This window comes from Macaca mulatta, chromosome 1 (assembly GCF_049350105.2).
Source record: "Macaca mulatta isolate MMU2019108-1 chromosome 1, T2T-MMU8v2.0, whole genome shotgun sequence".
Taxonomy (NCBI): domain Eukaryota; kingdom Metazoa; phylum Chordata; class Mammalia; order Primates; family Cercopithecidae; genus Macaca; species Macaca mulatta.
This window is the reverse complement of record NC_133406.1, coordinates 56,800,286-56,815,939: the sequence shown is the minus strand read 5'-3', so window position 1 is coordinate 56,815,939 and position 15,654 is coordinate 56,800,286. Positions and strand designations below refer to the sequence as shown.

The window sequence follows — 15,654 nt, the reverse complement described above, 5'->3', positions numbered from 1 at the left end:
TCTGTTTAGATAATTTTATTCAGTTCAACAAACAAGAATCGAATGCCTATTATAGGCCAGAAATTGTTGTAGGTAATAGAGACTTAAAGATTGGTGATCATGGCTCCTGCCTTCAAAGAGCTCACAGTTTATGGGCAGAGACAGATACATAATTAGATGTCCACAGAATATAAAATGGAGTTATGTGTAATTATTACGTAAATTACAGTGGTACTACAGGAAGTAGACTAAAGCAAGATCAGAGACTTTCTTGATGGAAAGGATGCCTGAATCGAACATTAAATCATAAGTAGAAGTTAACAAAGGCAAAGTGAGTGCAAAGTGAAGGTAATTCCAAGCAGTGGGAACAACATGAGCAAAGGAATTGAAACTGGGAAAAAAATATGTGGCTATGTTGCTGGATCAGAAACCAAACTGAAAGATGTAGAGGGAGCTAAGGCTGAAGACTGGAGAAGAAGAGAAAAACCAGTTTCTGGAAGGGCTTGTGGGTCATGTTTTTCACTCTGTGATAGATAGATACCACCAAAGGGTATGAAACAGATAAGAGACATTGTGAGATACAGATTTTAAATAAAATGCACTGGGTATTGTGTTAATTGAAAGATAATAAAACTGGAAGCAGGGACATTTGGTTAGTGTAGCAATTTGGAGAGATGAACCAAGGAAACAGTAATTAAGATAGGTAGCAATAGTTTTGAGAAATACACACACACACTCACACACCCACAGAGTGTGCGGGGAGAGACAAGACTTGACAGCTGCTTTAATGTGGCATTGAAAAATACAATAGTGTCAAGACAGAGCCAGGCACAGTGGCTCACACTGATAATTCTGTTTACTCTGGAGACTGAGGTGGGAGGACCGCTGGAGGCCGGAAGTTTGAGATGGCAGTGAGAAATAATGATATCACTGCACTCCAGCCTGGGTAGCAGAGTGAAACACCATCTGAAATACAAACATTAAAAAATTCAAAATTCAAAAAAGAAATATACCAAGATAGATTACCCAAGCACCGTATTGGTGTAATAGATATCTCAGTCTATGAAATTAAAAATTACGATATATTACTGAATTTTTAAGCTATCTAATTTCTGACTCCAGAACAAATTCCGCTAGACTGCCAGGGGAAAAAATACCTGAACTCCCAGCCCCAATCCTTACTGACATTTCTCTAGTTAGGATTTCACTATGATTTTAAGGTCTTAATGCCAAGGAGTTGGGGGATGGCCCATTTGGTTGTTGGCTGTGAGTCCATGCCTGTAGCTGCTGAGACAGCTGTCATCCTGGCCTACGTGGCCTTTACAAGTCCCTCAGTTCTCTCTGATGCCTCAGTGCCAAGCATGGTTCGTGGGCAAATCTTGGGAGAGAGGGCATATGTTCTCTTCGCCCAGAAGCAGTGAGAAGCCATTTTCTCCGTTTGCTGTACTTTCCTAGGAAGTGGAGAGGAGGTACCTTCAGCCCCCCAGGAAGCCACAGGTCTCTCATCATTGCCTTCTTCTCTTAATCTGAGGGGAAAGAATTCCCTGAGGAAAATCCTTTTCCTTTCAGGTCTCTCTGTTTTTGTGTGTTTACATCGCAACGTTTCTTCTCCTCTCTGGAGTTTAGTTGGGGCATAGAAAATACATCAAGGCAATTCCTTGCTTTTTAAAATTATCTGCCCTCTCCTTCCACATGAAATGGGTCTTTGTCTTCTCACCGCTTTACCTTTGGCACCTGGCATCCAGAAGACTCTGATACATTCTAAGAGCACACACACAAATATTTGTTTATTAAATAAATGAATATGAGGGTAAGTTATGAGCTGACATGACATATTTTAGAAGGAAAAAAGCTACCATTTTGGAATGCTCTCAGCAGTGCTGTATACTGAAAGAGTGAGTGAGTGAATTAATTAGAAAATGAATACAGCCATGGCTGCTTACTTTTGTTTTCTGTTCTCTGCCACATTCCTTCCCTGAGGCATTCAACACAGAGCTGATTTCATGCTAAAAGAGAAGCAAGAGAAAGGAAAGAAAAATATTCAGGGAGGAAAAAAATTAAAATATTAATATAATCCAGTCAGATTACGTATTTCAAGTCATCATCTAATACCAATCAAAATGCTTCTAACTACCTATCTAAATTGAGTATTTTTATTGAAATGTTACGTTTATTTCAATGATAATCAAAAGATGAATTAGAGAATTGAGAATGAAGAGAGATTCTTATAGAGACTTTCAAATTTACTCATACTTAATCAGACTAAGAAAAGTATTTTTAAAATTTTGTCTATGACTAATAAGATCTTACTCTCAGACCTCGGGTCCCCTACTGCTTGCTGTGATAATTTTTTCTTCCTTCCTTCCTTCCTTCCTTCCTTCCTTCCTTCCTTCCTTCCTTCCTTCCTTCCTTCTACCTCCCTCCCTCCCCCCTCCCTTCCTCCCTCCATTCCTCCCTCCCTTCCTTCCTTCCTCCCTCCCTCCCTTCCTTCCTTCCTTCCTTCCTCTTCCCCCCCCCTCCCTCCCTGCCTGCCTGCCTGCCTGCCTTCCTTCCTTCCGTCCGTCCGTCCTTCCTTCCTTCCTTCCTTCCTTCCTTCCTTCCTTCCTTCCTTCCTTCCTTCCTTCCTTCGTTCCTTCCTTCCTCCCTCCCTCCCTCCCTCCCTTCCTTGTTTCCTTCTTTGGAAGGAACTACCAACCCTGTGCAAAGTAATTTAAACATGGTGGCAAAGTTTGTGCAAGTAGAGAACATCAGATACAAAACAAAGCAAAACAGAAACAAAACACCAAAAAATGTAAATTAAGATTGTTAACTTTTAGGGCCTAGGGATAGTGGAAGAAGAATCAAAAGAGCACAAGTGTTCAAAATCTGGATTGTAATTCCCTCTGTCTAGGCTGGGACTGGGAGAAGAGGTACTAGAAGACTACCTCTGCCCTTGGTGTTTCCCCACTTATGTGACATACCATCTCTTTTCTGGGTTCTCTTACTATCTCATTGTTAGGTAGTGGTTGGCTGCTGTGATAGGCATGGAGACATAGAAGTATATACTCCATCCATGTTAGTAGTAGTTTAGTCCTTATTATGTGAAAGAGAAAGAGGGTAGGGAGGAAGGAGACATTTGGATAATTTTATCTCAAGACATTAGCCTATCTTTAATGCTATTACATTCCTCCACCTCCTTTCTGCATTTTAGAAACTAATCTTCTTTTTCTTTTTATTACCTTTGCTTTTAAATCACTTCCTTATCCTGTAGGCCCCTGGACCCCAACTTGGCTCAATAGACTCAGGCAAATAGATATTTTCAAAATATTTTCGTATTATACCAATATTAGAAAAATTTTGAGAAAAATTAATTGTCTATTATACAATTGAGTATCAACAATTGCCAAATATCATGCTATGGATTTTCTGTGCATTGTTTTCACAATATCAAATACATGCTATAGGTTTTATTTCCATTTTAAACTATGAAGTGTATATTGTTGCTTTACAGAAGTAGAAATGAATGCTTAGAGAGATTAAATAATTTGCCCCAAATTATACCCCTCATAAATGGCTTTGCTGAGCTTTAGACTCACGGGATTCTTACTCAGAAGCCCATGAATTTTTCAGTACATTTTTTGTTCACTGCCAATTCTTGACTCCATGAGAAACATTTAGGCATTTATAGGAATGTGTGAATCATAATTAAAAGAACACACACTCAGGGGCAGGAGACTCAGTTTCAAATTCTGCCATTTTGCAATTTTCTGTCAACAGTGTGGTAATAACAACAGCAAGTGCTCTCATATCCCAACTTTGTCTTTTATTAACTGTGTAAACTTGGGCGAACTCTTCTCATTTCTAAGCCTCCAATTTTTCATTTGTCCAAAAGAGAGGTTAGCATTAGGACAGCTGTGAAGAATGAGCGTGATAATACATTGCAAGCAACGTAGTACAAACCTTGGCATACAAAAAGTAAAAATAGAAATAAAACACTCAATGAATGTAGATACCTCATCAATCCAAGAGAATTTTGATAATTTATGAAGCAAGCATTATGTTCTATATGGACCATTAGGTTATTTGATAAATGTATGAGTTTTAACACAAGTGCTACAATGTAACTATAATAAAAAGCCCAAGAAATAAATGTTCATACAATGAAGTCTTTTTCTTTTTCATTTTTCTAAGAAATTGGCTCCCCATTTCTATGTTGTAGAAATGAAACAATAATTTATTATTTAAATCACTTCTTGGGCAACATCTGATCTAGAATTCTGTACTTTTTTTTTTTTTTTTTTTTTTTTTGAGAACAAGTCTCGCTCTGTCGCCTAGGCTGGAGTGTAGTGGCGCGATCCCAGCTGGCTGCAATCTCCGCCTCCTAGGTTCAAGCGATTCTTCTGCCTCAGCCTCCTGAGTAGCTGGGACTACAGGCACGCACCACAATGCCTGACTAATTTTTGTATTTTTAGTAGATATGGGATTTCACTATGCTGGCCAGGCTGATTTCAAACTCCTGACCTCAGATGATCCACCCGCCTTCGCCTCCCAAAGTGCTGGGATTACAGGCATGAGCCACTGTGCCTGGCCATACCTATATTTTTATTATTTTAATTGTCACATAAGAAATGTACTATTTTGGGGTTATAGTGTGATATTTTGATATATGTATACATTGTCTAATGATCAAATCAGGGTAATTAGCAAATCCTCTGCCTAAAAAATTTATGATTTATTTGTTTTGGAAGCACTCACAATTCTCCCATCTAGACATTTGAAAATATACAGTAAATTGTTGTTAACTTTAGTCACCTCACAGTGCTGTGGAACACTATAACTTATTCCTCCTGTTTATGCTATAATTTTGTATCTGTTAATCAACCTCTCCCTATCTCCATTCTCTCCTACCCTTTCCAGCCTCTAGTAAATGCAACGCTGTATTCCACTTTTATTAGATCAACTTTTTTAGCTTCTATATATGAGCGAAAACATGCAATATTGATCTTTCTGTACTTGACTGACTTCACTTAACATAATATCCTTTAGATTCATTAATATTGCCTCGAATGTTTTGATTTCATTTTTTATGGCTAAATGGTGTTCCACTGTATATACATTGTATACTACATATATTATAATGTATATGTAGTATATATATACAATGTGTATATATGTTCATTGTGTATGTATACAGACACATATATGTATATATAAAATAGTATTTCATTGTGTATTTTCTTTATTCATTCATCTGTTGAGGACACTTAGATTGATTCAAATTCTTGGCTATAGTGAATAGTGTGTAATAAGCATGAGAGTGTACACATCTCTTTTACATACTGATATCCTTTCCTTTGGATACATACCCAGTAGTAGATTGTTGGATCACAGGGTAGTTCGATTTTTAGGTTTTTGAAGAAACCTCCTCATTGTTTTCCATACCAAATGTACCAATTTACATTCCCACCAACAGTGTATAAGGGTTCCCTTTTATAGGCATCCTTGCCAGGATTTGTTATTTTTGTCTGTTTGATAATAACCATTCTAACTGGAGTGAGATGAGATCTCAATGTGGTTTTGATTTGTACTTCCCTGATGATTAGTGATAGCGAACTTTTTTTATACACTGTTGGTCATTTGTATGTCTTCTTTTGAAAAATATCTATTTAGATCATTTGCCTTTTTTATTAATAATTGAATGACTTGGGTTTTTATGCCATTGAGGTATTTTAGTTTCTTGTATAAAATTTTAACAACAGTAATTCATAGCTTTCTCAAGTAGCTGAGAGCCCTAGAAAGATGGTAGGGGGAATCTGAAGCCACCTTCTGAGTTAAGCAACTGTCCTCACGGTCCAGGGCACTCAGCCAGAAGCCCTGAGCCAAGCATGCAACATTCCATCTGCTGTACTAACCAAAGGTAAATGACCCTCAAACCCCAAGGGAGTGATTCAGCTTCAAGAAGGAGACCTCACCTTTTACAGGACAGTCAGGCTTGAGAGTTGCTTTGCTTAAGTGATTGAAGAAGAAAAAAAAATCTGAGATCTAGTTAACGAAATGTATTGAGGTCATTTCCACCATTCACTGATGGAGCTCAGAAACAGAAAGTGTCAGGAGGGCTATAATTAGGAGAGAGAGTTAAAAATTTAACAGCATTCCAGATTTCAGCTACACCTGTCATCGTTTTTAACCACCCTTTCTTCCCATTTGCACTTTATTGGGCCTACTGTCTTCCCTTCTCTTTTTCAGGACTTGAGAGAAATATGCAAAGAAAAATATTAAAGAAAGAAAGGTGATATTTTGAAAAGATACTTGGGAGACGCCAGTTTCTGGGATAGGTTCAGTTCTGTGTGCCTGTCTTTCTTTTGACTATAATTCATGTTAACCCTCTCTGACTGAGAAGTGTGAAGTCATTTGGCCTGTGCATGTATGTTCCTCAGTGAATGCACCTAGGGGTGTCCCGTTGTTCCTTGAGAGCACTTGTACAGAGAAAACAGACTTGATACAACCTTCTAGAAAGTCTAGTATACAATGAAGCACAGTAATTATCTTTAGGGATTTCACGTGTAGATTATTCCCCCTACTTTTGTTTTAAATAGGCTTTTTAGTTTCTAGGTTCACAGCAAAATTGAGTAGAAAGTAGTTTCCATATACCCCTCTCCCTACATGTGCACAGCCTCTTCCACTATCAATAGCCCACAACAGAGCAATACATTTGTTACACTGTATGAACTTACACTGGTACATCAGAGTCACACAATCGATGAACTTACACTGGTACATCGAAGTCACACAAAATCCATTGCCCATAAAATAAAACCAAGTATGTTTTATTATTCCATCTCCTCTCAGAGCCATGAATACATTGTATGTCACTGGCTTGGTGAAGGACAGAGAATACACTATAGTAAACAATATTTCCAAATATACATGTTTGATAACACTGGAGTTATCAGATACACATTTCTATGTATACTCTTATAGGAGAATCAGGCCTGTTGTGCCTATTTATAAGTTATTATCTCCAACATTTTCTTAACCCATGAAAACTGAAGTTAATATATATTATATTTTAATATTCCCTAGTGTCAGTAATTTGCAAATAATCTAAATTTTTTTCCATAGGGAAAAGATGTCACAAAAGCAACATTTGCTTAGTAAAGATAGATTATCAAAAACGGCCTTGCTAAAAGCAGGTTAATGCTTTAAATGATGCAATTGAACAAGACATAATTAGGGCTATTTCCTTCTTCTTGTTTTAGAAACACCACGAGCCATTGGCACAGAGGTGAAATGGGGTGATTTTATCACTTTAATGTTGAGTTGTTTTTCCCAGTGTAGCTGTTAAGTTGTCCTTCCATAAAATGACACTACGAAATAATTCCACTCTGCAAAGCTGTTGTTTCATGACCAAAAAATTGTTTGCAATAATTAAATTGTAGTTGCTGAAGTTCTTATTTCTTCTTTGAAGACAGTGTTTGTTTATAGGTCCATAAAGAATGGGAAGAGAACTTGCATTTTAAAATGGGCCTTTGAATAAGATTAAGAGTTATAAATTTTGTATGCCCAAATGAATGGCTGATAATTGTATTATTCTGGGTTCTCCAGAGAAAAAGAGCCAATATAATATATCTACATATTTCCAGTCTGAGTCCAAAAGCCTGAGAACCAGGCAAGCCAATGACATAAGTTCCAGTTCAAGTTCAAGTCCCAATCTGAAGGCAAGAGAAGACCAATGTCCCAGTTTGAAGACTACTGGTCAGAGAGAACAAATTCTCTTTAACTCAGTCTTTTTGTTCTATATAGCCTTCAATAGATTAGAGAAGTCCACCACAAAGGGAAGGGCAGTCTACTTTACTAGGTCATCAATTCAAATGTTAATTTCACATAGAATCCCTCTCACAGACACCCAGAGTAATATTTAACCAAACATCTGGACACCCTCTGGACCAGTCAAGTTGACACATAAAATTAACATCACAATAATGATACGTTTTCAATTCTGTTCTATTTGGTATACATTTGTGAGCACTGTAATACACAGTGCTAGGTTCTAGAAAGAACACAGAAGACTAACACCTGGTCCTTTTCTTTGAGAAGCTAACAAATTAATGTTAAGAGACATACACACTTAGTTCTTATGGTATTAGCATAAAGAAAGTAAGTATGATCAGAAGAGTGAGTGATTGGTTTGGATTATGGGGACTGGAAAAGGATTACAGAGAATAGAAATTAGAAAAGACTTTTGAGCAATGGAAACATGAGGAAATAACATGAACAAAGGCATGTGGGTGTGAAAAACCCCATGGAATGCCTATGTTTCTGGAATCCAAAGAACATGGCCAATGTCTTACCCTGAAAAGACAGGTCAGGATCATGTCATGAAGCCTCCTCAGTGTCATACTAAGGAATGTGTTTATTTCAGAATTTTGGCTACTTTGTAGGAATAATTATTTTCTTATTTTCTTACGTTTGCAACATTGTCATCATGATCACAGTTGCCATTTAAGAAGAGAGATGGTCACCTAGCAAAAAGTTGAGTTACCATTCATATGGCTGATTAAAAACAAAGGTTAAAGCTTTAACTTCTGGTTTCATCTTTCCTTTCTACTTATTTTATACTATTTCTTCAATAACTTATTGAGAACTGGATTCAAAGTTTAAACTACTCCTTTGTACTTAGTTTTTGGCTTTTTGTTGTTTATAGATTTGAAATCATGCACACATAATTTACTCTTGTTAAAAATAATAGTAATAAGTACAAAGCAGGTAGCCTTTATTCTCTGGACACTGTTTCTCTTTCTTCATAAACTTAAATGGTTTTAAATAATGATCTGTGTAATCTTTGAAACATAGACACTTTGGGCACAGTGACCAGCTTTGTCTTTCTCTCTAATAAAGAACCTAATGCAATACTCAGTATACAAAAATTAAGTGCATAGCAAATGGAGAAAACCTATGACTTGAAAATAGCATATCACAAAAAGCATCTTGCTTCCCAATTGGTGATTAATCATAGAAAAATGTCATTATAATTTAAAGCAAAACAAATTAGGGCTCTCTATATTTCAGTGGGCGCAGATCTTGAAAGCTCACTGTTTCTGTCATATTTAAATTCTGCACAGCCTCAGTCTTAGCAACAGTCAGCATTGCAGAATCAGACTTTCTACTCAAAAAGTATAAGATTCTCTGTGGCTCCTACTGCTTTTTTTAATGAAACATTTTTGTAACTACCCACCTGCTTTCTTTTTTTGATTTATTTCAATTTAGTAAAATAGCAGGATAGAGAGGGAGGTACATACCACCAGTCTATAATTAATTCTTAGTAATTTAGTAAACCACAAGTGTTTTATTCTTATAAAAATATATTTCCTCTAATTAATAATGTATGTTTTACAGATCAGTTTGAAAATAATCTCAACTTAATACTTTGAAGACTATATTTATGAATAGATGGGAATGCTTATGTTGATATGTATGTCAATTTGGAAAACTTTGATGTTCTTTTCTTCTGGAAAAGCTAAGCACTGTTGGAATATGCATTGTGTGAAATAAACCAATAGACATAAGGTTAGTAACTTACTCTGGGCCCATAAACCATAGGCAAACATCTCATCACTTTATCACATACATTAAATGTAACCACCATAAGAGATGAGATTGGGATCAAGAGGGATACTTCTCTTTTGTATTGGTGACACATATTGGTCTCTACCAAATAAAAACAGGCATAAAGTGTTTAAAACCATCACAAATCACTGACATAAAATGTCTGAGAAACAGTCTGTTCTAGTTTGAATTTTTGTTTTATCATCAGCGATTGAAAGGCTGGATGCACTAGCTCATGCCTGTAATCCCAGCACTTTGGGAGGCTGAAACAGGGGGATTGTTTGGGCCCAGGAGTTTGAGACCAGCCTGGGCAAAAAAGCCAGTCCCTGTCTATACAAAAAAATAAAAAGAAAATGTACGCTAAATTATAAAGAACTGCAAAGGGTTTAGAATAGAGAGATACTTTGAATAATTCCTTAAAGCAATAAACAATAGTTACAGACAAAGTAAATGTGCATAGTGATAAGTTCATTTTCTCCAATGATAATTTTAAAATTATAGAGTACATAAATACATAAATTTCCTCCTTATATACTCTGGTCCTTTCTTTCACATCATTCACTTTTGCTCACATTTAATATGTTTTGCCATATTATCGCTGTATTTTAACATCACCAGAAATTAAAGTTCTGACATTTTCAATAAAGGAAAACATTGAGTACAAATTTTGCATTTATAGGAAAGCTCCTCCAAAAAATTATTCGAATGAAAATTTAATTATTATTTGTTGCAAATCAAGTGACTTTGGACATAAGTCATTTGCAAGAAAAAAATCTTTAAGTAACCCACTTTTATTTTTGGTAATGTTGTTTCTAATATTCTCAAACTTGCATAAATTATCAAGAAAAATAAGCCCTGATCTCCAAGAAGATGATTGCAAAAGGTTTTATCGCCACATTAACTTTATACTAGTATCATAAAAATGGTTCATAAGAAATTTAAACTAGCTTCTTCAAAATTTGTTTGTGGTCTGGAATTGTGGTTTAAAGGCTGAAAATTACATTTGCTATATGATTTAAGTACAATGTGGAATTCTAACTTTAAAAATACAGTCTATTGAAAAGGAAGGAGTCACCTTCTTTGACCTGCTTCAGTGAGAGCACCAAGCATGAACCGACTTTGGGAAAGGCAGTAGTACAACTATTACTCCTCCTCTGCCTTTCCTTCTCCCCGCCCCCCTCCTCCTCCTTCTCCTTTCTTCTTTCTTCTTTCTTCTTCTTTTTTTCCTCTTCAGTTTTTCCAGGGGCAACGAAAGGAGCAGACAAAATACAGACGGTCATGCATAACAAGCAACTGCAAACCATTGTGAAAGGGAATCTTTGGTATCTGAGATGATGGAATTAGATAAAGACAAAAGGATGCAGGGGGCAGTGGGAGAGCTTCTTTCAGTGAGCCAGACCCTCCTATTCTTGTCCGAAGCAATGTTCTTATAAAGATAAGGAGCAAATCAATATTTGTATGTTTAATATTCAGCTCAGGGTCAGCAAAAATGATCTTATTTCTAGAGTTTTAGTCACAGCTGTTAGAAATACTTTTCTTAGACAAAGTTTTATGGAAGAATGTTGTTCATATAGGTTTTATAATTTTGTTGCTACCATATTTAACTAATGGAAATTGTAAAATTTATACAACCAGTTTACTTTCAACTTGCTTATTTGCAATAGTTTGCTGTGATTTTCTGGTAAAACAGTAAGCCAATAACAAAATATGCACCATCTAATACAATTTAAACCTTGAGAGGTGAATACATTTTGAATCTTTACAACTTTAGGAAAGTGTAAACAATGACAGTAGTAATTAAAAACCTTATAACGCAACTAAAAGCAATTCAAGTGATACATAACCTTCATTTAAAAAAAAATGAATTACTTTTATATGTCATGAAGAAAGGTCCTGGAGCTGGTTTCTCTGAGGAGCAAGTACCTTGTAGGAAGATGTAGCTGGATAAGTAAGCATATGGCTAGGAAATTTTGAAAATTTCAGCCTAAAACTTACCATTCTCAGGATTTCAAGGATTCATAAAATAAAATGAATGTAGCCAAGTGGAAAAAGGACAAATAAATAATTCATGAAGCAGCCCTTTCTGACATACCCTGCTGCTTTTGGCTCCTAAAAATAGATCAGTTAAGAGTAACATGTAATAATTTCCTTTAAAAAAGTGGTGAAGATATATCTTATTTGAAAGTGTTCTAAATTTTTGCAGTATAAGCAATGAGGAGTCTTCAACCTACTTTAGAGAAAGACATGGGGATGCTATGCAGATTTATTTGAAATGCTCTTTTTTTTTTTTTTTCTGTGGCCTTATTAGCATCTAGCTGGAAGGCATCTCATGTTTCTTTGCTTCACTGTGTTCTATGCAAATTATCAGGGTGGAAAGTGCCTTTACTAATAATTTTAAAACACACTTTAGAATGATGCATTTTCTTGCAGACAGCACATTTGACATGGAACCTTCAGTTGGTGGCCAAGACATTTACCATCAATTTAAAACCCAGAGAATATTTAGTCTAGTGACACATCAAGTAGCATAAGAAGCCATCTCAGAATAATACAAAAGTTTAAAATGTGGCCTGAATAAGTAAATCCATTATCACTCTTTTCCAAATTCTAGACTTTTATTAATGTTTTAAATTTGTAAAGTATAAACATACAGAATTTTTAAATCTACCCAGAACTATTTTAAAAAGTGAAAACATTATGTTTATACTTGCTTACCTTTATTTTCTGTACATCATTTAGATGATTCTTACTGCATGAACTTAAAAATACAGTGTGGTATTGGAAATTTTACCATCATTTTGAAGTTAAGCATAAAATATTCATCCTAGTTATATTTGCATGTACAAATAATTGCATCGATGTAACTGAGTTTTGGATGATTTCTGATTTTGAAAAAGATAAAACGAACATACAATTAGAATTATTACATTTACTTTTCAGTGCTCAGTAAAGTCTTCGATGGTATTAGTGCTATAAAACAGTTTAATTTATGCTATAAATTAGCATAATCTTATTAATTTTCATCTGTCTCCTAAGAAATGCCAGATTTACAAAAACATTCAAATGAAAAATCTGTAGCCTATAGACTTCTAGTAGTCTACCTGTCAGTTCTGATTAATTTCAGTAATCCAGTTATTTCACTGACCTACTTTTTCAATGACTACTAACTTTTCTAAGCAAAAATCAAAGGTTTATTTTTTCTTGATGTTTTTTTTTTGCCTAGGATTATTAATAATTCAGTCAACAGATTTGTAAAGCTAACTTTTGTTTCTGGAATGTTTTATATTCATCATAAAATAATGAATTGTCCATATTTCTCTATTATTGAGACACATTGTTCAGATCATATATATATATATATACACACACACACATTCCATATTATTTCCATTTAATTTATACCTCTGGAAAGAATAAAAAATAATGAAAGTATCAATCAAGATATCTTTAAAGTAATAAAAAAAAACCCTGCCCTAATTTAAGATATTTTTGGCACTTTTCAAAAAAAAGATAATTAAATTAAAATTGGCTCCTATGAATACAATTTTACATTTTGAGGATAAGGGGCTCGTTTCTAATCTTTTTTGATATTATCTGTTGACTTCACTGAACTTAACTGTACAAAGTACATTTAATACAACTTGTCACACACACACATTTGCACTTGTCTTATTTGAAATGGCCAAGATGTGACACGGAATTGATATGGTTTCCTTACCACTCATGTTGCTAAACTAGAACCTGCTAGGGGCAAATGACTCTTTTAACATTGTTCCAACATATTTATGATATTTTTGGAGTCCTAGTCAGTTAACCATGGAAAATTTTTTTTAAAAAAGACTCTCATTTTATAACAGCAACATAAGGATATAATATTAATAACCCTATTAATATACATTGAATGCATGCTGAAATGCTAATTAGCCTATCAAGTCCACCACAGCATCATTGAAATAGTTATGAATTAACTCAGACTTTCAGTCTTATATGCTTGTGTCTGTATTCTTAATGCTTGCCTTTTAGTAAATTTTATAGGAAATAGTACAACTTCCATTTCATACTAATATGGACTCTACTTTCACAGGAGTTATCTACTGTCCTTGATGAATATCCATAATGCACAATGTTAAAATGAGAAAGCTATAATTGGTAAATAGGTCAATAAGTGCACAGTTCAGAAGACAGCCATATCATGCTGTCATTTGTTCTCATCTCTCCCATAATGAGGATGTTCACATTGCATGTTAAAAGTTGCTCTGTGAAAAGCAATATTTGAATCATATACAAAGCTGTTGGACCAGTATGACAGGGTTCTTAACAAGAAAGGATAGAGCAAGTACTAGTCAACCCCAATGTGTCTATTGTAATAAATTCAAAAGAAAGAGCTAATCTGAGCAATGGATATGAAATAGGAAGCGTATACATCTGAGAGGAAAATTTGTGAGGGATGATCACAAAATGATTCATGACCTTAAAACTATTATGGCGCCATGATAGACAGAAATTAACTCTCCGTTTCACAGGAAAACAAAATAATTAACTCACTCCTAATGAATGCCTTTTGGGGTCCTCTCTAGAAGATCTCATCGGAAAGTCTTCTGTAAATAACTGACATATCCAGCAATAGAGGAGCCAGCAAATACTGTGTTTTTAGAGAGAGAAAAAAAATTTTAAAGCAATTGCTATTGCTATTACAAAACTGATTTACTGTCATCTAGTGGGTTCTTAGATTTTATTATGTTTAACTAGATTTAGTTAGATGAATTAGATGCATCTAAACTCAGTTTACCTGATCTTGACTTAATTTGCAACTTCATTTGTATAGGCAAGAAGAAAATCTGATATAAGCCAACATTCAAACTCACCACCATAATGAGCCTCAATATTTGGACCTAAATGGCTAGCACTTTTACACTTCATAATCACGGAAATGTGTTATGTTAAAGCAGTAGGAAGGAATCCCGTTTTGTGTGGAATTCACCATCGTAAAACAAACAAACAGAAATGGTGGATTTGTTTGTTTTATAAAGCAAGTTTTGTTCATTCTGCTGTTAGAGGGCAGAGCCTTTTTGCTGCTAAAAGAAAAGAATCTAAGCATTATTGTTTACCCTGTAGAAGGTGTTACATGCTGTCAGAAAAGATCAATCACTTCCTCCAATATCTTTTTCTTTTCTACAATTCTTCCCCTGTATGGCCCTGAACTGCTACAATGTTAACAGAATTAGAAGTTTATGCCTGCTCTAGTATGCAAAATAAAATGCACAAATCAAACCAAGCTTACCTTCCATTAACGTTTTCAATTTTGAATATGTTTTCATTTATTCTAATCTCTTGAAATTAAATCATTTCCTTTATATCTAAGAAATTTCCTAAACATTCATGGGTATTGTTTTCTCTAGGTTATTTGTTTCCTATATATCAATTAGGACCCAGCCCAATTCCAAGTTTATATAGCCAGAAAGATCATGCCATATCTACAATAAAATCCTAGTTAAGTATTTGATTTATAAAAATGCATACTTATTCCACACATTTATTTTTTAAAATTAAAAAAATCTGTTTCTATATTAATTATTATCAAAAAGTGTAGCATATAAAATATTAAGTTTAAATTAAACATAACTTTTAAAATTTATTCATTAAAGATAAAGGTGGTCTTATTCTAATTTATGAAAGAATTCTACATCTAAGACTAGTTATGTTATCCTTCATTCTGATAACAAATATTTTTCAGAATTACAGAATTTTTTAAAGTTTATAAAGTAGAATAATATAGTGTGAAATAAATGTACCAAATGTGATTTGTTTTTAACTTCTGCGTTGTCTGACAGCCTATAGAGTTACACGAAATGTTTTATGTCATTATTATAGCTTTGTTCTAATTAAATCCATATAATCTTCACTTTTTTAGTTTAATCAAAGTAATATATGCATTTTATTTATGCCAAAAATACCCATAATGAAAAAGTAGTTACCCCTACTCTCTGAGTCCCAATCATTCCAATCCCCAGATACAACCACTTTCTTTGGGATCTTTATTCTACTCTACCTCCATGTTTATAAAATATATGCTTGTTACTTTTTGATATA

The 15,654-nt window shown here is 34.6% G+C and overlaps 1 long non-coding RNA gene across 1 annotated transcript in view; it reads right to left on the bottom strand.

Moving 5' to 3' along the window:
- Positions 1–14,984, bottom strand: part of LOC144338161 (uncharacterized) — a 259,475-nt gene extending 244,491 nt beyond the window's left edge. The window contains exons 1-3 of the long non-coding RNA XR_013412028.1: positions 14,846–14,984; positions 1,923–1,985; positions 840–945 (exon numbers count right to left, since the gene is read on the bottom strand). This is a non-coding gene — a long non-coding RNA (uncharacterized LOC144338161). The remainder of the gene's footprint in view (positions 1–839; positions 946–1,922; positions 1,986–14,845) is intronic.
- Between the last annotated feature and the right edge of the window lie 670 nt (positions 14,985–15,654).